General features: G+C 44.5%; 1 protein-coding gene across 9 annotated transcripts in view; it reads left to right on the forward strand.

The window, feature by feature from the left end:
• Nucleotides 1-4,517: 4,517 nt before the first annotated feature.
• The window catches only part of PAK5 (p21 (RAC1) activated kinase 5), a 178,854-nt gene continuing 160,491 nt past the window's right edge, over nucleotides 4,518-22,880 (forward strand). For 5 of the 9 annotated variants that reach the window (XM_073339628.1, XM_073339626.1, XM_073339625.1 and 2 more), the window contains exon 1: nucleotides 4,518-4,891. The gene's annotated coding sequence lies outside the window, so the exon portion shown is untranslated. Of the gene's footprint in view, nucleotides 4,892-4,942; nucleotides 5,019-22,880 lie in introns of those variants that run through there. The other 4 variants (XM_073339634.1, XM_073339633.1, XM_073339635.1 and 1 more) reach the window with 3 other exon arrangements.

Below are 22,880 nucleotides of genomic sequence, written 5' to 3' on the forward strand. Positions count from 1 at the left end.
CTAAATATGGACTTAGAAGAGAGATGGGCAATTTTTTTATCCAAAACATTTTCTCCCTGAAAATTGCAGATTCATGTTTGGTGAATTCATGTCAATTATGGCAGTTGTTCTGGCTGAAACAAAAAAAGAAAAAAATTGGAAAATTATATTATCTAACTTTTTTTAAAAGCCCTAGTCCCCAGGCTATAGAGTCAGACACACTCTCTTTCTCAGGCTGAGGGACTATCCAAGTATTTTAAACAGAAGTGGAGGAAAAGCTTCAATAGGAGAAATTGAGAGACCCCAATAGCAGAATATCCTACTGGCTGGTAGTTAAGGAACTCACCTGGAGGGGGAAAACCTGGACTCAAGTCCTTGTACCAAAGCAGGGATTCAAACTGTGGTCTTCCACATTCCTTGTGAGTGCCCCAGCAAGTGGGTGAATGAAATGTTGACCTCAAAGGCAATTTTTCTGACTTTTCAAGTAGATGAAAAATTTTGGTTTTAGTTCAGCTCAAACCAATTTTTTCCCCATTTTTCAGAATGGCCAGTGAATCAAAAAATCAGTTAGCACACAGCTCGACTTAGAAGCCTAATATCAGTCCCTGAGTTTTGAAAATCTTGGCCCCAGTGTTTGTGATTATGATCATTGTACCTTAGGTTTTCCCATCGAACATGCCTCTATGGGTAAGAGTAGGGCCTTTTTCCTGCCTTAGCTCTATTCATTGTCATTGCTCTGGATTTTTTGAGGCCTGAGCAGAATACGGGGCTACTTTGCAATCTGATCTTTCTGAAATAAACCTCATTCATTCTTCAAAGATCCAAAGCCTTTTCCCTTGAAAACAGGGAGCCAGTTAAGTTACACATAATGTAAAAGAAAAGCAAGGTAAAATCACACTGATTCAAGCCTCATAGAGAATGGAATGTATTTTCATATGAACCTGCTTGTTTCAGACCCCTGGTGAATAGCTTAGTGCAGTTAGAACCAATGTCTTTGTGCTGGTCTATGCTGCTGGCTCTCTGAAAAGGAAAAAAAAAGAGGACCTTCTGAGATGTTTAACGTACATAAGGTCTGCAATATGTGCTGAGAGCTGGGATTAGCTCTAATGACTGGCATTTGTGGTTCAGAGATGATCCGATGTGGCCCAGCTTTCAGCCAAACGTGGCTTAGCTAGAGTAACTAAGGGGTCAGTGGAAATGAAGACAAAATGGCAACGCAGCTCAGGAAAGCAGGAAAATGATGTCTTGCTACTGGGTCAGATTGCCTGGTTCAGCCAAGTGCACGGGGTGCAAGATGGAAGGTGTCCGTAGACAGTCTTTGAAGCCCCTTGAACGTCAGCCATCTCAGTGCTAGGCTGGTTTTCTGTCGCAGAGAAGCTGACAGCTAATAATCCAAATGGGCTGCTCCATGCTGCGCCAGCTCCTAAAGGAATTGCTGGGCTGGAGGAAACCAGTGATCCGTCTAGTCTAGTATCTCTGAGAGTGTCTAGGGCCAGTGGTAGGGGCAAGAAACCCAGGAGTCAACAGTTAATCCCATCGCTCGTGCCTCATCTTTATTTATTTGTATGAAATGGTTATAGTTATCTTTCAATTGTAACACAAGTGAAGGAGTGACTGTCATGTAAATTACATTACCATGGTATTTCCTCTGCTGCTCTAACAGCGGCAACTTCGATTGGATTGCTGTGAAATTAGGTGGTTAAGTGGTGTGTGTTTCTGGAGGGATGTCACCACTCAACTCTTAACAAATGCCTTTGTAAATAATCAGAGTTGCCCCAGATATTCCCTCTGTTAAGAATCCCGAGGAAAGCTGTGAATGACATAGTAGTAATGTTACCTACTTGAGAACACAAAATGGCAAAGATTGCAGTGGTGAGCCCCGTAAGTCTATGAATCCCTCGAAGGGCAAGGGGATTATGTAAAAGTATTAAAATGGCTATCAGTCACCTAAGCAAACAAGTTACATGTATTTTTCTCTTGGCTTGCAAGACCAACCTGTGTACTGCCCCTCCCTGCCTCATCTCTAATGTAAACACTTATCTTCTATGTTTCTGTCATGATCTCTATTTCACAGCATCATAGGAAACAAAAACACATTTAATTCTCACCTGTTAAATATGCAAACACCTGTTTACATATGACTATATAAATAAGGCACTTATAGTTGTTCTTTCCAACTAACTCACATTTGACATGCCTCTGAAAAGCATTTGGCTACTGATATTTAGTGACTGTTGGGACTGTGGTTAATTAGTTAAATCAGATATTATACAATAGGTTATTTCTGTTGAGAAGCATTTAGAATGCATTATATTGATCTTTATTAAAAGCAACGTTGATCTTTCTTGTGGCACATTTCATAAAGGTTTTGGAGAAGACTGTTTTCAGAAGCAGGCACATATCACAGGCAGTAAGATACCAGAATTACTTAGGTCACCCAATTGTACTAGATAGATTTTTTTTTTACAAGCACTTCTCTGATTGCTTCCTTTCCATTTGTTTATTTAGTTGGGTTTATTTCAAAGGTCTTTCCATTCCTCAGAGAAATTTTACAAAAATTACAACATGTATAGGTTTAGATCTTCAGCTGGTGTCAAAATAATTTCTAAGTTAAGACCAACATGTTAAACTCCACCCAGATATTTAAATCAATGGGAATTCTATGGATGAAGAACTTGCAGTAAGGGACCCAATGAGTATATGGGAACTGAGGGAATTCTTGAAATGCTAGGAATGATATGGGAAGTATGTCTGTGTGTGACAGTACTCTACTGGAAGGAAATAAAGCTATTGAGCTAAGGGTATGTCTGCTCTGGAGCTGTAAAGGAGAAAAACGTGCCCTAGCTTTGATCAAGCTAGCGTGCTAAAAACAGAAGTGTAGCCACAGCAGTGCAGGCAGCCAGAAGGGCTAGCTGCTCCGAGAATGATCCCATCCGAGAGGCTAGGCACCATACTTGGGGTGGCTAGCTCCTCCCACTGCTTTTGCCACAGCAGGAACGCTTCTTTTTTTAGTACTCTAATCCAACCTAGCATGGGTATGTCTCCTTGAGATGGGAATTACACCTCCCGATTCAAGTGTAGACATACCCTATGTGTCATAGGCCTTCTACCGCTGGCAGTTGATGATTTATGTTGAAGTGGTAGGTGCTAGTGCTTTTGGATCGGGATGTTTCAAGTTCTCTTTCTGGTGTTACCATGAAATTGGACTGGTGCATGGACACAGTGATTGACAACATTGAAGTCCTATGTGGCCATGGATTTGTTATGATACTTGCCTACTTTATAGGGGTGTGTGATTCTTCAGTAATATGTGTAGTGTCATATCTTGGGATCTGGGTTATTCTGGTGGACTAGGAGAAGCTGCATATGTAGTAAAGTTTGTCATTAAAACTGCAGCCAAAAATTCACCAGATCCAGCGGGATACTGGTGCTGAATTAGAATTTTTGCAGATTTCTTGTACCAGTATGTCTTGGGGTAGAACACCAGAAGCAAAATTTGTTCTCACTGTTTGCTTGTGCTCCCCTGTCCGTCTCCACCTGTTGTCTCTTGTCTTATACTGGGACTTTTCTGCTTGGAAAAGAGACAACCAAGGCAGGATATGATAGAGGTCTATAAAATCATGATCGGTGTGGAGAAAGAAAATAAGGAAGTGTTATTTACTCTTCATAACACAAGGACTAGGGGTCACCCAATGAAATTAATAGGCAGCAGGTTTAAAACAAAAATTTCTTCACACAACGCACAGTCAACCCGTGGAACTTTTTGCCAGAAGATGTTGTGAAGGCCAAAACTATAACACGGTTAAAAAACCCAAACCCTAGATAAGTTCATGGAGGATAGATCCATTAATGGTTATTAGCCAGGATGGGCAGGGGTGGTGTCCCTAGCCTCTATTTGCCAGAAGCTGGGACTGAACGACTGGGGATCGATCACTTGATGATTACCTGTTCTGTTCATTTCCTCTGGGTCACCTGACACTGACCACTGTCGGAGGACAGGACACTGGGCGAGATGGACCTTTGGTCTGACCCAGTATGGCCGTTCTTATGTTCTTATACTTAGATTGCAAGTTCTCTGGGGCAGGGACCAACTCTTTGTTCTGTTTGTACAGTGCTTAGCCTAACAGGCTTAGTCGTGACTGGGGCTCCTAACCCAATTGCAGTATAAATAATATCTTGATGGTGCAGTTTCTGGGTTTGTGACCAAAATTTGGGAGGATCCAGAGGCCACAGCTGTTTTTGCAGGGATATCACACACTGGGGGGGCAGATTTTCTAAGGTGCAGCAGCGGGGGCTCAATTCCCTGCTTACTCTGTTGAATTTGGGGACCTGGAGCCAGGAAGTGGCTGGATCCGGGGTGCTGGTTCTGGGGTTTAGTGGCACCAGGAGGCTTGCTGCCGCAGGAGTTGCTGCGCCGTGGCGGGAGCAGTTTCAAGGTATGCTGTATTTACTCAGCGCGGTTTGCAGGGGGGAGGCAGATTTTGGCTGGCTGTAGCTGTGGGATTGTGCAGAGCTGTCGCATGGGATCCGATGCAGGGGGCTGGGTTGTTCCGGCGCAGGAGAAGTCGCTAGATCTGGTCTCTGCGGAGGATGCACCTGGGGTATCACCATCCCCAGGCTCCGGCTCTTTCTTCCCCCTTCCCCAGCGCCGCACCCTCTAGGCAGCTGGGCGTCTCCGCTTCGACCAGGGCGAGGCGAGCTCGAGCTCCGCCAGTCACAGCCCGGATGTAGCAGCAGCGGCAGCAGCAGCCCGGTGCCGGCTCCCCCCCCCCCCCCCACGCCCCCAGCAGCCGCCTGCCAGGGACACACGCCGCGAGCCCGGGCTCGCCGGAACATGGCGCTCGGGGCGAGGGAGCGGCGGGCGCGGGAGGCGACGCGTGCAGCCCGGGCTCGCCTGACAGCCGGCCACTAGGTAGGCGCGAGGCGGGGACGGGGCGGCCGGAGCCGCGCCGCAGGCTGGCTCGCGGGGCGTCAGCCCGGGTTTCCCGGGAGATGGAGCCGGGGGGGGGGCTCGGAAGAATCGACGCCTAGATGGGCAGGTAGGGCTCGAGACCGCTCCCTGCAGCGAGAGCGGCCTTTGGGGGGCGGAGGGGGGTGCCGCGGTTTGGCCCTCGGGGCTTTACAGAATCGTGCTTTTGCCTGACAGATTAGGAAAGGGCCCCCCCCCCTCCCCGTGCCCGAGCCCTCGGTGTTCTACAGAATGCAGCCTCGGCTGGGGGGGGGGGGGGTGACATGCACAAATGGACACGACTCCTCGCAATACTCCTGTAGGCAGCTCTGTCCTGTCAATACTGGACGTCTGGGGACGCAAGTGAGAAGCGGGGGTATCAATAGTAACCATGATGCTGCAGCAGTCTCATGGGCTATATATATATATATATATACACACAATGACATTTAAAATACACAGGATTTTTTGTTTGTTCGTTTTCTTACTGCAAAAAGCTCGGTGACCCTGTCATTTTAGGCACTGGTTGGGGGGGGGGGGGACTGGAATGCTTTCTGTTCCCAACTCTGGTGAAACCATGTCCTGTCTCTCAGTCTGATGGGAAAACTTACTTGTGTATTCAAAACAACTTTTGCTTTTGAGGTTTACTTTGTGTGGGGGGAGGGTGGGTTGTTTTTTTAATAGTGTCTACAGCTAACCATCTAAAACAATGGAATAATTAGGATATGGTCACTTAACTAGTGAACATGCATATATGTTCTTTGAAAGCTGGTGTATGTAGCTGCAAACACAACAGCAACACTGCTTTGCATTGGCCAATGACATTAACATCATAGATGGATAGAAGATAAAATATTCTATAAAGTGTTATCTAGACATGCTTTCAATAAAAAGTTGAAGCATGAATCCTGAGGTATTAAAAGGTCTGGCTGCTTAAAAAGAAGCAACCCCACGGTAAGCTTTGTCAAAGTGTGTCGTAAAGAAATACATTTTAACTGGAAGTATTAAATACTGTATAACAGCCCAGTCTAAGACTAACACTTTGAGAGAGAGACAGTGCAGAGACAGGAAAGCTGGGCAAACTGCCAATAAAATCAATAGAAGATAATGCCAAGCCTCTTTGATAACACTGGCTTTAAAATCAAATCAAGCCCTCTCACGTCATTTATTTTTGTTTAATTGCTTTTATGAAAGGAGATGACTTTTTAATGTTTGCCACTTGTGCTGTATTTCTTCACGTCATACATGCATGTCACTCAGTGTGGTGGGGAGAGTTTTATATAGAGTGTTTTAAAAATATCCACAGTTCCTTTGAATAATTTATCCCATGCGGGGGAAGAAACCCAAACCATTTCTACAAGGCCACTGACCTTGTGGTGGCATTAGAGAAGTATATGAGACATTTGACAATGTTGCTTGATGAAGAAAGTACTGGGGAAAGAAATCATATCAAGCACTTCATAACCATGAGCTTTAAAAGGTAGAAGGAGGGTTTGATTTGTGTGCCTGCATTTGAGGCATATGGAGAGGGAACCTGGGAGTGAGAAAGGGTTCTTAGGAAAGTCCTGAATTAAACATGTTAGAAATGGTAGAAAATATTGAAATGTGCAGAAACAGAATAATTTAAAATATGTTGAGGAATGTTGACAAGAGTATCAGGGGCTATTTTGACAAATCTTTGAGGGAGTAATTTTTAAAGTAATAGTTCTGTGCAAATTGTTTGTTTGGTTTGAATCATGGGCAAGATTTTCTCAAGTGGCTGTTGATTTTGGGGTGCCTCATCTTTTGGGAGCCAAACTTGATATTTAGGGGAAGATGGCTCAGAACTCTCTGAACATCAGGCCCCTTTAAGGTGTCAGCTGAAAAAGTGAGGCACCCAAAATCTTGAGTCACTTGAAAATCTGGGTCAATATACTTGCAGATACTCCGCTTTTGTCTTGCTGTGCAGACAAATATGGGTTTGGAAATTGTCTTCATGTATTTTAGGTATCCTTTTTTGTCTCATTAGTTTTGAGCATGAGAATCAAAAGCAAAAGTATCATGCAATGACATGTATGGTAATTTGAAGGTTCTCAAACTTGTTCATAGGGTGGACCACACATGAATTGTGAGATTTTTCTCATGAACCACTTCCTCTTCTATTCACAAATACACAGACCACCCTTCTTCCCAGTCATGGTCATATATCATCCATGTGCTTACATGGAAAATTAATATATAGAAAGTATTTGGGATGGCATTTTCCAAAGCACTCAGAGTTGGCCTAACTTTTCTCCCACTGATGTCCATGATAAAACTCCCGTTGACTTGAATGGGCCCAGAGTTAGGCCAACACTGAACACTTGTGAAAATCCCACCCTTAATTTTAGTTTCTTTTTAATGTGATTTAGCAGCTGGAAATAAGGAGGAGAACTAGCACTGTGTGAGCAGACAGATGTCCATGGCCCATTAATAGGCCCTCCCGGGACGCTGCAGGTGGGAATGAGCCTTCCAGCCTGGCAAGACCTACTCATGCTAGTGGGGCTTGAGCACGTATGCTAAAAATAGCTCATTCCCAGCTGTAGTGTAGACACACCCAATTAGGGAGCCACTGTGCCAAACTCTAGCTTTTTCCACAGCCATTACTGTAGTGTGAAACTTTTGTCAGTAACTGCCCAGGACAAGGGAAACATCGCTGTGCCATCCTTGACTATCTGCATATCCTTGTTGGTGGAGCTGGCTGTGGGTGAGGTTAACAGCTCGATGCATTTTGGTATCAGTGACAGATGTTTCATAGCATAGGAAATCCCTACGTTGAGGTTAGGAAACTCAAGAACTCCCTGTTGCTGGGTTGCCTCTAGTAGTGATAGGGGATTTAGAGCCCTAAAGGAGTGGATTTCCTGGGGTCCACTTGCATCTTGCCATGCCCGTGGAGGTACTAGCCCTGCACACAGCTGCCTTGTCCCCCACCCCATGGTAACCTGGCTTGTGTGTTTCTACTGATTGGCCATGCTGCACCAGAGGGAAAGGTGGACAAGTATCCAGGTGTATGTGCTTGGATGTCCACCACCTGTGGAGGAAAGCTTCATATTTTCCTGAAGTCACCCTGCAACCCGTGCAGAGCCCCAGCTGTGGTGGGCTCCAGAAGACGAGTCCTAGGGAAGGCAGGGTGTGCTGCAGAGCTTCTTCCCCCAGTTCCATGCTCAGCTCATTGCTCCTGTTGTGACTCCCCTCTAGTTAAGATACTTGTGTGACCCATATTGCCAGAGCTTTGGTGCAGCTCCCAGTCTTTATTGTATTTATTTCTTCACAACCCCTCGGTGAGGTATTATCCCCATTTCACAGATGAGGCACAAAGAAGCTAAGTGACTTGTCCAAGCTCACACAGGAAGTCTGTGGCAGAGCAGGGAATTGAACGTGGGTCTCCTAGTTCCCTAACCACTGGACTGTCCTTCCTCTTTGCAGAAGGTTACAGTAATGTTATTTTTTTGTTCCTTAAATGGTTCTTAACTTCTGCATTGTTGTTCCTGCAATGGGCTTTGTTCTGGCTTTCAAATTTGCAGTGGGCTTCCTAGGTGTGTTTTGTTTTGTTTTAGTTTCAGGAGCACTGGCCACTGTCTCCACTGTGAAGATCCATGACTTGATGAATATTTATGTTTGGCTGAAACATCAGGATACCAGTGGCTAACCCTAATGAAAATCAGCATGGAAATACATATTGAGCAAGTTTCTTGCAAAGCATATTATTCTGCAACTATTATTTTGAGACTTCAGAAAAAATGCATTATTCATCCATCACAGGACTCACACTGCTGCTGTCATGTATTCTTTTTAGCATCAGTTTTAAATGAGTTCAGCCCTGATCCAGTGGTCCTTTATTCAGAGGAACTCCAAATTACTGAAGTTTTGCCTGTGAAAAGACATGGACATAGACGCTTTACCGGCAATATTCAATTTCAGTGAAGCTTGGTCCCATGTAAAAAGCTCTGATTCCCTTTTTCCTCTTTTGCTTTCTCTCGCTTGCTCTCACACACATACACTTGAAACTCAAGTTGACTCTGATGGAGTCTATTATCATTCATTTGAAGCTTTTACAATAGAGAATCCCAACTATTTGGCAAGAGTTTGGCATGTGCTTATTAAAATCCATAAAGTGATGCTGTCGCGCGTTTTAGTTGGGTCTTTGTGCTTTTGATTTTTAATTTTTTTTAAACAAAATGTCAGACCATTGAGGGACACAAACAAGTATGCTGGCACACGTTTTCTATGCATTTTTGGTTTAATGAGTAAACTGAGTGTGTTGGGTATAAATAAACGTACACTTCTAAGAGAGGAACTAGTATAGAAATCACCAAGACACACAATCCACACTTTCAGGATCCAACCTGGTGCTGTACATTAATCCACAGAATGTCTTTGCAATAGTACCTGATTTGATTGCTGTTGAAATAATTGGAAGACTGTTAATTAACTAGGAGAACATAAAATCATGGAAACATAGCTATCTAAGCCTGGAAGGGACCTCGAGTGGTTATCTAGTCCAGGGATTCTCAACCAGAGGTCCAGGACCCTCTGGGGGGCTGTGAGCAGGTTTCAGGGGGTCTGCTAAGCAGGACCAGTGTTAGACTTATTGGGGCCCAGGCAGAAAGCTGAAGTCCCACTACATGGGGCTGAAGTCAGGGGCCCTGAGCAATTTAGCTTCACAGTGCCCCCGTAGCATGGGATCCTGAGCAATTGCCCTGCTCGCTACCCCTTAACGCCGGCCCTGGCTTTTATATGCCGAAAACCAGTTATTGTGGCACAGGTGGGCCGTGGAGTTTTTATAGCACATTTGGGGGGCCTCAGAAAGAAAAAGGTTGAAAACCTTTGATCTAGTCCATCTCCTTGTACTGAGACAGGATTGAGTATACCAGACCCTCCCTGATAGGTGTTTGTCCAGCCGGTTCTTAAAAGCCTCCAATGATGGGGACTCTACAACCTCCACTGCTAGTGCTTACCGATCCTTAGGGTTAGAGAGTCTTTCCTAACCCTAATCTGGATCCTCCTTGCTGCAGCCATTCTGGCCTGATTATTCTTTATATTGCATTAGGACCTAGAGCCCTCAACTGAGATCAGGGCCTCAGGGTGGTAAACACTGTACAGATACTATAGTTAGAGAGAGTGCCTGCCCCCAAAGAGTTTATAATCTACGGCTTTGGCGTGGTTAACTTTAAGGACATGAGCAGTTCCACTGAAGTGAGAATAGTCAAGGCAAGCATAGGTTGGGAGGAGAAAGAAAGGTGACATGTCTCCTGACTCCCATGCTAGTGCCCTATTTACTGTGGGCTGCTTTCCCTACCCTCTCATTCCTGATCTAGATCAGCTAGCACAGCCCCTTCTACCTGCATCAGGGCATAACAGGATAGCATGGAGGTGGAGGTTATGATCCTGGTGGATAAAGATGCCAATTCTGAAAATAGTTTAAAACAAATAATCCCAGATGCCAGAAATAGAGCTCAAAAATTTTTTTTTAAAGATGTATTGTTCTCTGCTAGAGGCGGTTGTAAGGCGAGAGAACAAGTACATAGAGAGGGAATAGTAAATCTTTATACACAGACAGTTGTGATCAAGGAAAGGTACCATGTAAACACCTATATTTCAGAAACCACAGTATGAATGCCCAGTTATCACATAATTTGACTTATGCTGCAGTTTTGGGTGTCACTTAACTCCATCCATTTTGAAGAGCTCATTGTTTCCATAGTAACTCATGTACTTCAAAGGAGGAAGGGAGGAATCAGAGGTAGACAAGAGAGAGGATAAAAAAAGGCATAAAAAGGTATGCTTGTGATGGGTTCTGTAAAGGTTTTATTGCTACTTGTTTGGGTCTGTAAAGGTTTTATTGCCACATCCTATGTCTCATCTCATGTCTGATGAGAATAAATCATACATCTCAAACTTTCAGTGATATAAAATATATAGCATCCCACACCATTGCAAATTCACTATAGACTGCATATAGCTCTTTCACTTGACCCAGTCTATTAGTATTTTAAGGGGCCAATCCTGGGAGGTACCAAGCACCTTCAACTCCCTTTGATATTTAGAGCATGTAGCAACTTGCAGATCAAAGTGATTATGCCTGTGATCCCAAATATCTAGAATAAAATAGCCGTTCCATTTAAAACAGGCTTCCACATTTTCCAACCTTTTCTCTGTTCAAATCTATTTATTCGTGCACTTAAAAGAAATATACAAGATAACATTATCAGTTCACTGTAACATATGATGTAGTATGTCAAAGGCCCTGAAGGTAAAAAGAACCAGATATAAGAGATGCAGTCCACACTTAGTAACAACAAAACGCTTAGACAGTGGAGGTCTGTAGCTCCAAATGTCCATGACCATGCTGTACAGCTGTATTCCAGGCATCTAAGATCATAACTGATCTGCTGCAGCCAGCTAAATCGCAGGCAACCACATGACTGCTGCCAGGGCGTGAATGGGCAGTGAACCTTCCTGACCTCTAGTCCAACCTTCCGAGCTCCATATGCAGGGACTTTCTCTTTGAGGCAGACATGTCCCCACTTAGGTCCTTGTTAATACAAATACTAAAATACAACCTTTTCCATTTCTCGTCTCGGATTCCCCCAGGGGAATCTTTTTGCTGTTGTTGGGCTGAGCTGTGCCTCCCCATCACCCTTACTATTGTTAAAAATGTTCTCATACTTCCTACTGAAAGCAATAGAGGGTATGACTACACTTGCATGTTAAGCTGTTTGGACCAGTGGCTAGAGCACATCACTGGGAGCTAGGAGATATGTGATTCTATTCCTGACTCTCCCACTCACTTCCTCTGTGATTGTGGACATGTTACTTCACCTTCCTGCACTGCAGTTTCCTTGTCTGTAAAATATTAAATTGCACACTGCTTGCAAAGTGTCTTTAGAAATGATCATATGGGGCATGGTAGTACCAGGATACAAAATCTACAGGAATGACAGAGAAGGTCGTGCTGGTGGGGGAATGGCACTGTACGTGAAAGAAAGCATAGAGTCAAATATAGTAAAAATCTTAAATGAATCAAACTGTAGCATAGATTCTCTAGGCTCAGGGGTAGAAATTCCATTCTTGAATAATAAGACTATAGCAGCATGGATATACTACTGATTACCTGACCAGGATGGTGACCATGATTGTGAAATGCTCAGAGATGTTAGGATACAAAAACAAAAACAAAAAAAAACAATAAAACTGGGGAATTTCAACCATCCCATTACTGACTGGGAACATGTCACACCAGGACTGGATGCAGATATAAAATTCTAGACATCATTAAAGATTGCTTCTTGGAGCAGCTACACCTGGAGCCCACCAGAGGACAGGCTATTTTTGATTTAGTCTAAGTGGTGCACAGCATCTGATCCAAGAGGTGAATATAGCTGAACTGCTTGGTAATACGCACCATAATGTAATTAAATGTAACATCCCTGTATGGGGGAATATCCCAAAGAAACCCACCACAGTAGCATTTAACTTCAAAAAGGGGAACTACACAACATTTAGGAAGCTAGTTAAATTGAAATTAAAAGGACCAGTCAAAAGAGTGAAATGCCTGCAAGCTGCCTGGAAACTTTTTGAAACACCATAATACCTCCAAATAAAAAAAAACCCCAAAACAATCAGAGGGCCAAAAATGCTACATAAACTAAAAAAAAAAAAAAAGTGTAAAAGATGCAAGTAGAAACAAAAAGACATCCTTTAAAAATAGGAAGCCAACTCCTACTGAGAAAAATAGAAAGGAGCATAAACTCTGGCAAGTCAATTGTAAAAGTATAAGTAGGCAGGCCAAAAAAGAATTTGAAGACATAAAAGATACAAAAACGAACAGCATTTTTATTAAATACATCAGAAGCAGAATGCCTACCAAACAATCAGAGGGGCCAATGGATGATCTAGGTGCTAAAGTAACACTCAGTGAAGACAAGACCATTGCAGAGAAGCTATATGAATTCTTTGCATCAGTCTTCAAAGCAGAGGGTGTGAGGGAGATTCCCACACCTTGAGCCATTCCATTTAGGCGATAAATCTGAGCAACTGTTCCAGACTGAGGTGCCAGTAGAGGAGATTTTGGAACAAATTGATAAATTAAGCAGTAATAAGTCATCCGGACCAGATGGTATCCGCCCAATGTTCTGAAGGAACTCAAATATGAAATTGCAGAACTGTGAACTGTGGTATGTAACCTACCGCTTAAATCGCCCTCTGTACCAGATGACTACAGGGTAGCTAATGTGACGCCAATTTTTAAAAAAGGCTCTATAGGCAGTCCTGGCAATTACTGGCCGGCAAGCCGAACTTTGGTACCGGGCAAATTGGTAAAGAACAGAATTATCAGATACATAGATGAACACTCTGGGTTGCAGAAGAGTCAACACAGCTTTTATGCCTCACCAATCTATTAGAATTCTTTGCGGGGGGGCCTACAAATATGTGGACACAGGTGAGCCAGTGGATATAGTGTACTTGGACTTTCAGAAAGTGGTCCCATGGAGTATAGTTATTTCAAAGCAGAGGCTAAGCCACCTGAGGAGTATGCCAGTAGTTACGGAGCAGGAGCTTCTGCTCCTGTTGGGAAGGGGATGTGCCATTACTACTAAAGCTCAGCGCGAGGTTGACTTCAAAACAAAAAGTAACTTATGTGAACCAAGTTATTTCCTTTTACTCTATTTGCTACCAAAACATTTAATTTGGAAAAAAAAACAAACATCTGTTTACTATTCTGTGAACTCAGCTACTTAGTTATGTGCAAGAGAGAGATGCTCAAAGACCTGATCCAGGAGCAACATATAAGGAGTACATTGCAGTCTGTAAGCGCGCGAGTCTAAGGGAGACGTACACTGATGTCACTTACATACTGAGGGGGCCTAAAGTAGGTGTCAGATACATTAATACATATTCCCCTCTGAATGTCAGGGAATGCCCGGCTAAATGCCCTTTTCTGATCATGGGGGTTTATGTGCATTGATATTCCCATATGTCACATAGTAGCTTGAAATGTAGCAGACTGAAGTGACAGTGCTCTCCCTGGTATTGTATTACGGCTTCCCAGCACATAAAATATATGGCCTATAATGATGTGTTTGGGGGGGTGGGATGTTGGTTGCCATTTAATAGCCTTCTGTAGTTGCCACGGAGTGATATTACTTATCATGGTCAAAGTGTGAGCTAATGGGCATAACTGAAGCAAGTTCTTACTCTGTAATTTTTAGGAGGCTAAATTAGGGATTGAAAATAAGCAGAAAAGAAAACCAACTTCAAAAATACTTTGTTCGGTTGTCTACTGTTCTGTTATCATGCCTGTCCCAAAGGAAGGCCCAAGAAAGGCCAAATCCGACTTTATGTCAATGGGAGATTTTCCCTGGGGAAGGCTAGAAGGATCGGGCCCTTATACTGCACAACTCTGAGACCCAAATTGCAAATACACAATGGTGCTGAAGTCAAAGCAGGGGGCTGCAGTAGACACTCAAAATGGCAGGACAGGGAAAGCACACACAAAACACATGGGTGCTATGAGGGATCTATTTCGGATAAATCTCCAAAGGTAAGACAAAATCCGGGAAAAGCTACATTCACGTGGAAATGTGAGTAGCGTTCCTAGGGCAGAAGATTCATGGTCCCATTAGATAGACAGGGAGAAAGAGAGAGAGAGAGCTGATTTTCAGGGGCAGGAAGCTTTGGCTTTGAAAAAGTTTGTTTTCCTGGTTTTTATGCATTACCTTAGAGATATAGAAGAAATAAATCTCTTGTTATAAGAGACTGGGTATGTGAGTTATCCATTCTGTGTCTGTGCTTTCCTTGTCCAATTCTCTTTGAGGATCAATTATTACAGCTGTCAGAATTCACATTGAAAATAAGCAGGGCTTTTCTAGTGTTTACAAAATGCTCCTTAGACTTCTACACAATATAAATAATTTAAATGTTTATGCAGAGCATTACCAGCTGAGAAATAACTTACGATCACTTGAGAGACCAACACCCTTTTTGGGGGCGGGAGGGAGTGCCAAGTGCTGCGGGAAAAGGCTCAGCTCAGAGTCAAGTTGGGTTGAGGCCAGACACTTTTATTTTAGGTTCACCCTTTCAATCACAGTCCACTCCTTGGCCCAGTCTAGCTTTAGCCATCACAGCAGTCTACCTCTGGCACTGTAAGTGGCAGGCAGAAGCCCTTTCTCAGGTTAAGACTGCTGCTGCTGCTGAAGAAATCAGTGGGCGGGGGGTAATGCATCAGTTGGCTCTCTTTCCTCTAGCTGGAACAGGCTTCATCATTTTGTATTTTGTTGGCACTCGCTAATTCAAATGGAGATCTTTTCTGGGCTATATGCAGCAGACATTTATAGGGATGGGTCCAGTCCTGAGTTGGCCTGGCTTCTGCTATGGTAAACCCCAGGGTTCCTGGTGGCATACAGTTAACCTGGAGATGTTCACAAGTTCTCTTTCACTGGGAGTGTCCACAGGGCAGCACTGGCTGAGGTGAAGGTATGGACCGGGTGGCTGAACATTTGCTATTCTAGGGCTTCCCCTGGACAGATTCCACTGGTTGGGCTGTACTGTAGCATAGGCTGAAGCTTAAAGCTTCCTTGCCCAAGCAGAGCCCTTGAGGGAAGGGAGCAGGGCAAACTACTCCTGCCTTCCTGGGGGTGAATCCCTTCTGGGCAGTCTGAGCCTCCCTGCATTAGCAGAGGCTAATTAACCCCATAGGGAGTTTGTCTTTGTGTAACCCACTGGAGAGCCTGTTTCAGGTCTCTCTGTGCCACATTGCAGGGGATAGCAGTTGTTGCAGCCCTCAGCTACAGCTTAAGCATTTGGCTCTGGAGGTCACCCATTCAATACTCAGCGTGTCAGCCAGGATGGCGGTTGTCACGTTTGCATGGTACCATACAGATTTATGGTCCAAAACCTGGCTGAGAAGGTTTGTACACCCACACCTGTGTAACTGCACACACGCCTGTTGTGATATTGGGTCACATAGCAGAGGATGACCCTGATATCTCTGACTTCCCCTGGAAACTGCAGAAATTGCTATACAGGCCCTCCGCAACAGGTACCATCAAAGGGAAGCATGATGGGACAAGGCCTATGGCTCAAGGGACCTGGCCCATTTGTTTACACATGGACACTTCCTGATCCAACAAGATCCTCTGTGTACAGCTCCCATACAAATTCATCCCATCCTAAGGACATATCCTGCGTCCCTTAGCCACCGCACAGATAGATTTCCTAGCAACTTTGATAAGAGTTTTGCCTGAGTGAGAACTTTAGAATTTAAGCCCTTATCCAATGTTCATTAAAGTCAATAGGAGTTTTTGCATTGATTTCCAAGAGTATTGGATCTGTCCCTTAGCCCTTTAGGAATAGATTGTGCAACGGACATTTAACTGGGATGTGGGGGAACATGAATAACACTTTTATGTTTGAGGGAACCTTATGTCTGTTTCACAGCACCTGGAGGAATTTGCTCCATAGTTTTTTGCAGTATAAATTTTTTGGACCACATCCTGAAGTCTTTATTCAAGACAAAACTTGAGGTTTGACTGAGTAAGGACTTCCAGATTTTGCCAGTAGTATTTTTGTATCCCAGCATACACTTCTCTTACCTTCTGTTTGCATCATTATTTGACATCCCTCTTTTATTGGTGTACGTCTTTTATCCCTCTTTTATTGCTATTATACTTTTGCTTTAGCTTCCAATTATATATAAGAAAGGAAAATATTCTGCTACTCTGATTTAGCTTGAAATTAAACTGAAAGTAGTTTGCACATATGGAATTGTTATTTAGTGGAAAAATTGGTGATACCTGCCAACTAAAGCTTTCTTAGAGAGAAGTATTTTTATATGTTATACTGTCAAATTGCCATTCAAAACAAAGATTGGATAATGCATTGTATCATAGATGCAGTTCCCTTCTTTAATTGTTATGCAGTCAGCTCATTCAGTGAACCTATCTACTCAAAATTTGCCTTTAATAGTTCACTCTTTCATCCATTCTTATTATATATGATCATTTCAGTAGTTTTTGTAAACCTCTGATAAAGTACAATTGGTTAATTTCATATTCTGGAAGAACAGAACTTTAAACCAAGACTAGCTTTGAAATGTCTTTTCTGCAACATCTTCTCAATTCTCTTCCCAGCCACTCAGCAATGCGCCTAACTGCAGTTGTTCTTCCTATAACTAGCAATATATGTTAACTTCCTCATTATTACTTTAACACGTGAATTCTTGGTTGGGAGTCACATTTGAAATGTCTTCTAAGAATACAAGACGTTTCTACATCCGTTACCATGGCTCACTCTTTCCAGTGGAGTGGGTGGTGTATGTTTTCTTTTATCTTCTTTGTAATGAAATTGTAATCAGAATTCTTGGATTAAAATCCAGGAGCATGAATGGAAGGGAAAGCGTATAAGGAGTTTGGGGTTGGGATAGTGGGACAACAATGGGCAGGCATTTGGTTCGTGATAATGTAGGTGGTGGCAGTTACTCAATATGCGATGGACAGAGATCCTGGTCCTGCTTCCAAACACATTGCTTTACAGCTTGAAAAAACAGCTACTAGGTAAAATCCTGGTTCCACTGAAGTGAATGGAAGTTTTGCTAATGAATTTAATGGGGTCAGGATTTCACCCACAACATTTAAAAATTTAAGGGCTTATGTTAATGACAGTAGCTAGTCTTACCAACCCCAAACTTTCAAAAATTGGGAGGCTGGTCCCAAAGTATCATGAGACTGGCTTAAAAGCCATGAGATTTTAAAAAAAAAAAATTTCGGGCCTTTTTATGTGCCTTCAAGCTGTTGAACCTTTATAGTGCACTTGGGTCACTTGCCAAGCTTTTCTCTGCACCTTTGTGGCCAAGAATCCTTTTTTTAAAAAAAGCAAAGCAGAGATTCTCATCTGATCAATTGAGGTTTTAGGTAAAGCATCAAGTATCTGAAGACTTATGATTAAAATCACAAGAGTTGTCAACAATGGGTAGCTGACTTTCCGTGGTCCTCAGCAAGGTATGCTATGTATTTTACTTGTTACAGGAGAATCCCTATTTTATGAACTAATTGGGGATTGAAGAGTTCCTAAAAATCAAAAAGTTGATAAAACTGGACATTTTGAAATGACATAAATCTGGTACATAAGTTGCGATGTGGTGCACTGAATTGCTTTCTTGCCCTTCAAACCAGTGCAAACCACTTTTGGGACGTGAGGAGATATCGACTTGATCTTCATCAGCATCACTTTTATTTTGTGATCCTCCCCCATCCCGAGGGAAAAAATTGTTCAGCACCAGAACCGTGGTAGAAGTGGAGAGCCATGAGGCCACCCCCGCCCCCCGTGGTCCTGCCTTTGCTCCTCCTCTTCTCCTTGAGGCCCCACCCCCTCCTTAGCCCCACCCCTGCTCCTCCTCTTCCCCCCATGGCCCTGTCCCTCTCCATGGCCCCACTCCAGGCTCATTCTTTTCCCCTGAGGCCCAACCCCCTGGTCAGGCCAGAAGCTGGAGTGCCCGAGAGCAGCCTGGGCAAGGGGGCTGGGTTTCCTGAGAGAAGCCCCCAGCCCGTATCCCCACCCCCCGGGGTGTGCCAGCCAAGGCAGGTGGAGGGTCCGGGGCTCCCCACAGTGTCTCAGGCTCCCTGCACAGCTCTTACCATGACCCAACTCCAGATTCTGGCTTGTCCAGGGGGTGGGGCTTTGGGGGGGGGAGAGAAGGAGCAGGGGTGGAGCCCCATGGTAAGGGATGGCTCAGCTCTCCACCGGTAAGAGATTGGCACCATAGGCAGGGGCTGCGCTTCCTGGCGGGGGAGCTGATCAGCTCCTCTGCTGGCACTGTTCCTGCCTGCCCATGGCTTGCAGTTTGCAGGGGACAACACAGCCCCCTGCCCCCCAAATAACACCCATGTTAAAAAGTGGGTGGGCATGGTTCTCCCCCTTTTAAAAGTGGTCCCCTGGTTCTGGTGCCTCTGGTCGGTTATAAGATGGGAGTTCATAAAATTGAGATTCTACGGTATTTTGAATTTAAACAACCATAAAAGACCCTCCCACCTTGCAGGGTCCTAGAGCTCGGGCTCTAGCCTGAGCCCAGATGTCTACACAGCAATGAAACAGCCCACAAGCCTGAGTCGGCTGGCATGGACCAGCCATGGGTGTCTGGTTGCTATGTAGACATACTCTAAGGAAGCTCCAGCTTGAGCATTTCTGCAGCAGGCTGGCATGGAGGACGGATGAGCTCCCTGGTAGGATGGATCCAGCCCATTTAGCTCTTTGTAGCTTAAAAGCAACACTTTAAACTCCACCCAGAAGGCAAATGGGCAGCCAGTAGAACACTAGCGTTGTGTACTCATGGCAGGGTTCTCCACGGAGGCGTTCTGCCTCCCCGAGCTCTCTGGCATGCTGGGCACATGCTCAGGGTAGTGCCCTTACACACTATGATGTGGTGTGTTGCCTGATTCCCACCCCAGTCCCACTGTGGCCAGGGAATTGTGAAGCCAGGGGTGTGTAAGGGCCAGACAGAATACGCCCCTACAATATTTATTTAATTTACATAACACCAATAAAAAATGTCCAGGCAAAAAGCGCTGGGTGCCATATCAATTAATTAGAATTACAGGGGCAAATGGTAGGTACCCAGCAGCCAGAAAAAATCATATTAAAATAATGAATTAGCTCAGCCTGCCAGTAAATCAAAGCTGCAAGACAGTCTCATTAATTCCCGCTGCCCCGCCACCCACTACTCTCAGAACACAAATACATTATGCCCAGAAGATCAGACAATTTGTGCTGTTTCAGAGCAAGGGAGAGCCAGTTCCAGAGACCTGGAGCCCTCACTGATAATGCCCAGCCAGCCGGTCCCTCTTGTATAACTAAGTAAACTGCAAGCTCCAGTACTGAATAATACTATAAAGCGATCAAATGGAATAACTGATACTATCAGGGAAATGTCCATGGAGTGGAACCTCGCTGATGTGCATTTATAACAGGAGAGGTTCTGTACAGTTTGTGAATTAGCAAATAAGGTCCCGGTTTAGGAAAGCAATTAATTATGAGCTTAAATTCTATTGATTTCAATGGGAGTCAAGCATGTGCATAAAGTTAAGCACATGTTTAAGTGTTTGATGTACAAATGTGTACAATAGAAACCTCTCCGAGATAGCACTACACCATGGGAACTGTTTAACCCAGGTCACATCAAAGGAGCTTCCCAGCAAGTGGGAAGAAGATATAAAAGGGGGACAATGACATCAGTGGGGGACCTCACTCTTCCTGCAACCACACACCTGGAAACACCTGAGGGGCAAGGACTGAACTGTGGGAAATGGGAAGTGATGGTCCCAGGCTAGAAGGATCTTTAGCCTGTGTATGAAAACCTGGGAAAGCCAAGGCAACTCTTGCCTTAAGAGTCTGCCAGCCAGTTTATCACTCAGGGTGAGAATTTGCTAATTTATATCCTACCTATCTAGTGTGTTAATCTCAGTTTGCAGGTTTTGTTTTACTAAGGTAATCTGCTTTGATATTTTGGCTATCCCTTATAATCACTTAAAATCTACTCTTGTACTTAATAAACTTATTTTGTTTTAAACCCAGTTTGTGTAATTCATAACTGGGTGGGGAGGGGAAGGGAGAGGAGGGGAAGCTGTGCATATCTCTCTCCACGTTGAGGGAGAGGGTGAATTTCAATTAGTTTATGCTGTACAGTTCTCTGTGCAGCACAAAATAATACAATTTTGGGTTTACTCTCCAGAGGGGGAGTGCACTTGAATGCTGGGCAATTCCTTAGCTGAAAGCCTTCCCATGCAATATTGATTTCAGCAGCTGTGTCTTTCTGCAGCTGGGTGTGGCCCTACCCGGGTGTGTGACAGAGGAGGCTTGAGGGCCTGGCTTAGCAGGACAGAGTGAGGGAGCCCAGGCTGGAGGAACAGGCGGGCTCACTGGTACCCCAGTACATCAGCTGGTACTCCAGAAGGGGGGCCAATCCGTCATACCATATTGCAGGCATCACTCTCTTCTCTTCTCTTCTCTTCTCTTCAGGTTCTTTATACCATGCTCATCACTGTGGTGTCTGAGCACCTTCCGTAAGAACATAAGAATGGCCATACTGGGTCAGACCACTGGTCAATCTAGCCCAATATTCTGTCTTCCGACAGTGGCCAGTGCCAGGTGCCCCAGAGGGAATGAGCAGAACAGGTAATCAGCAAGTGATCCATCCCCTGTCACCCATTCCCTGCTTCTGGCAAACAGAGGCTAGGGACACCTCAGAGCATGTTTTAGCATCTGTGCCCATCCCATGAATTTATCTAGTTCTTTTTCGAACCCAGTTACAGTCTTGGCCTTCACAACATCCTCTGGCAAAAGAGTTCCACAGGTTGATTGTGTATTGTGTGACGAAATACTTCCTTTTGTTTGTTTTAAACCAGCTGCCTATTAATTTCATTTGGTGACCAGCAGTGCAAGTAGGGCGGTATGGTACGGTATGCCATACCTGCAAGATATTTATAGCCGGTACAGCGTACCAGAAAGACACAGGAGGAGCCGGCGGCCCCATGCTGCTGGCGTTCTGCTCCTTTCCCTGCTGGGAGGGGCAGCGGGGACAGGAGCAGGACGCTGGCAGCTCCTCCGGTGGCTGTACTGCTCCCAGCCCTGTCCTCACAGGGCAGAGCGGGGGGTGGGGGAAGGGGAGCTGCTGTTGTACAGATGAAGGAGACGCAGCTCCATGGAAGGGCAGCGGGTGGGGCTGGGGGTTCTGCTCCTTTCCCCACTCTGGTTCCCGGGAGAGTCTTGAACTGCATTGTAGTGAAAGACTTAATAAGCTCAGACTATTTAACTTACCAAAGAGAAAGTTAAGAGGTGACTTGACGGTCTGTAAGTGCCCACATGGAGACAATACTTTTCATAGTAGAGGGCTGCAATCTAGTATAAAGAGGCAGAACAAGATTCAGTGGCTCAAATTTGAAGCTAGACAGATTCGGACTGGACATAAAGTGCACATTTATAAGCGAGGGTAAATAACCATTGGAACAGTTTATCTAGGGACATGGTGGATTGTGCATCTCTTGGTGTCTTTGAATCCAGAATGATTTTGTTTTTTCTAACATACGTGCTCTAGTGCAACCAAACATTTTGGGTTGGATGCAGGGATTACTGGATGAATTCTGTGGTCTAGGTGATGCAGGAGAACAGACTAAATGATCACAGTAGTCTCTTCTGGACTTAAATCTATGATTCTGTGAATATTCTCTTCCTTTTCCTCACCCTGTTCTTTCATTCACAGCAATCTTTAAAACTGGCCCGTCCAGAGATCTGAATGGGGAGAGTTAGACACCTAAGAATGGGATTCACAAAGGCAAGCATGCTGGATGGAGACCTACCTAAGCTAGCCAATAGGAATTGCTGAGGAGAGGGGTGTGGCCGAAACCCCGCCCAACAAAGGGAGTTAGGTACCAGCCATGAACCATCTCCTGGAGTTATGTGCTTAAGTCAGATTTGTCCTTTCTCAAGAATTGAGGTGGGTGCTTCCCTGAACTGCCTGTTTAGCGCAGTGGTTAGACTAGTCACCTAGCAGGTGGGAGACCTGAGTTCAATTCTCTGCTCTGCAGGGTGTGGAGCAGGGATTTGAATGTGGGTCTTCCACCTTCCAGGAAAGTGCCCTTAAACATTGGGCTGTGGGGTATTCTGGAGCAAGGCTTTCCTGGTACAGCTGTTCCACCGTGTATAAATAATCAAATATTCATTAGGCCAGTGACAGAGTGAGAAGGTCTCTAGAGTCCAGTGGTTAGGGCATACTCCTGGGCTGTGGGAGACCCGGATTCCAGTCCCCTTGTTCCAATGGCTCTTTATTTATACACTGTATAAATACTGTGTAAATACGCTGTAGCTCACGAAAGCTTATGCTCTAATAAATTGGTTAGTCTCTAAGGTGCCACAAGTCCTCCTTTTCTTTTATTTATACACAGTG

This window comes from Lepidochelys kempii, chromosome 3 (assembly GCF_965140265.1).
Source record: "Lepidochelys kempii isolate rLepKem1 chromosome 3, rLepKem1.hap2, whole genome shotgun sequence".
In the NCBI taxonomy this organism is placed as follows: domain Eukaryota; kingdom Metazoa; phylum Chordata; order Testudines; family Cheloniidae; genus Lepidochelys; species Lepidochelys kempii.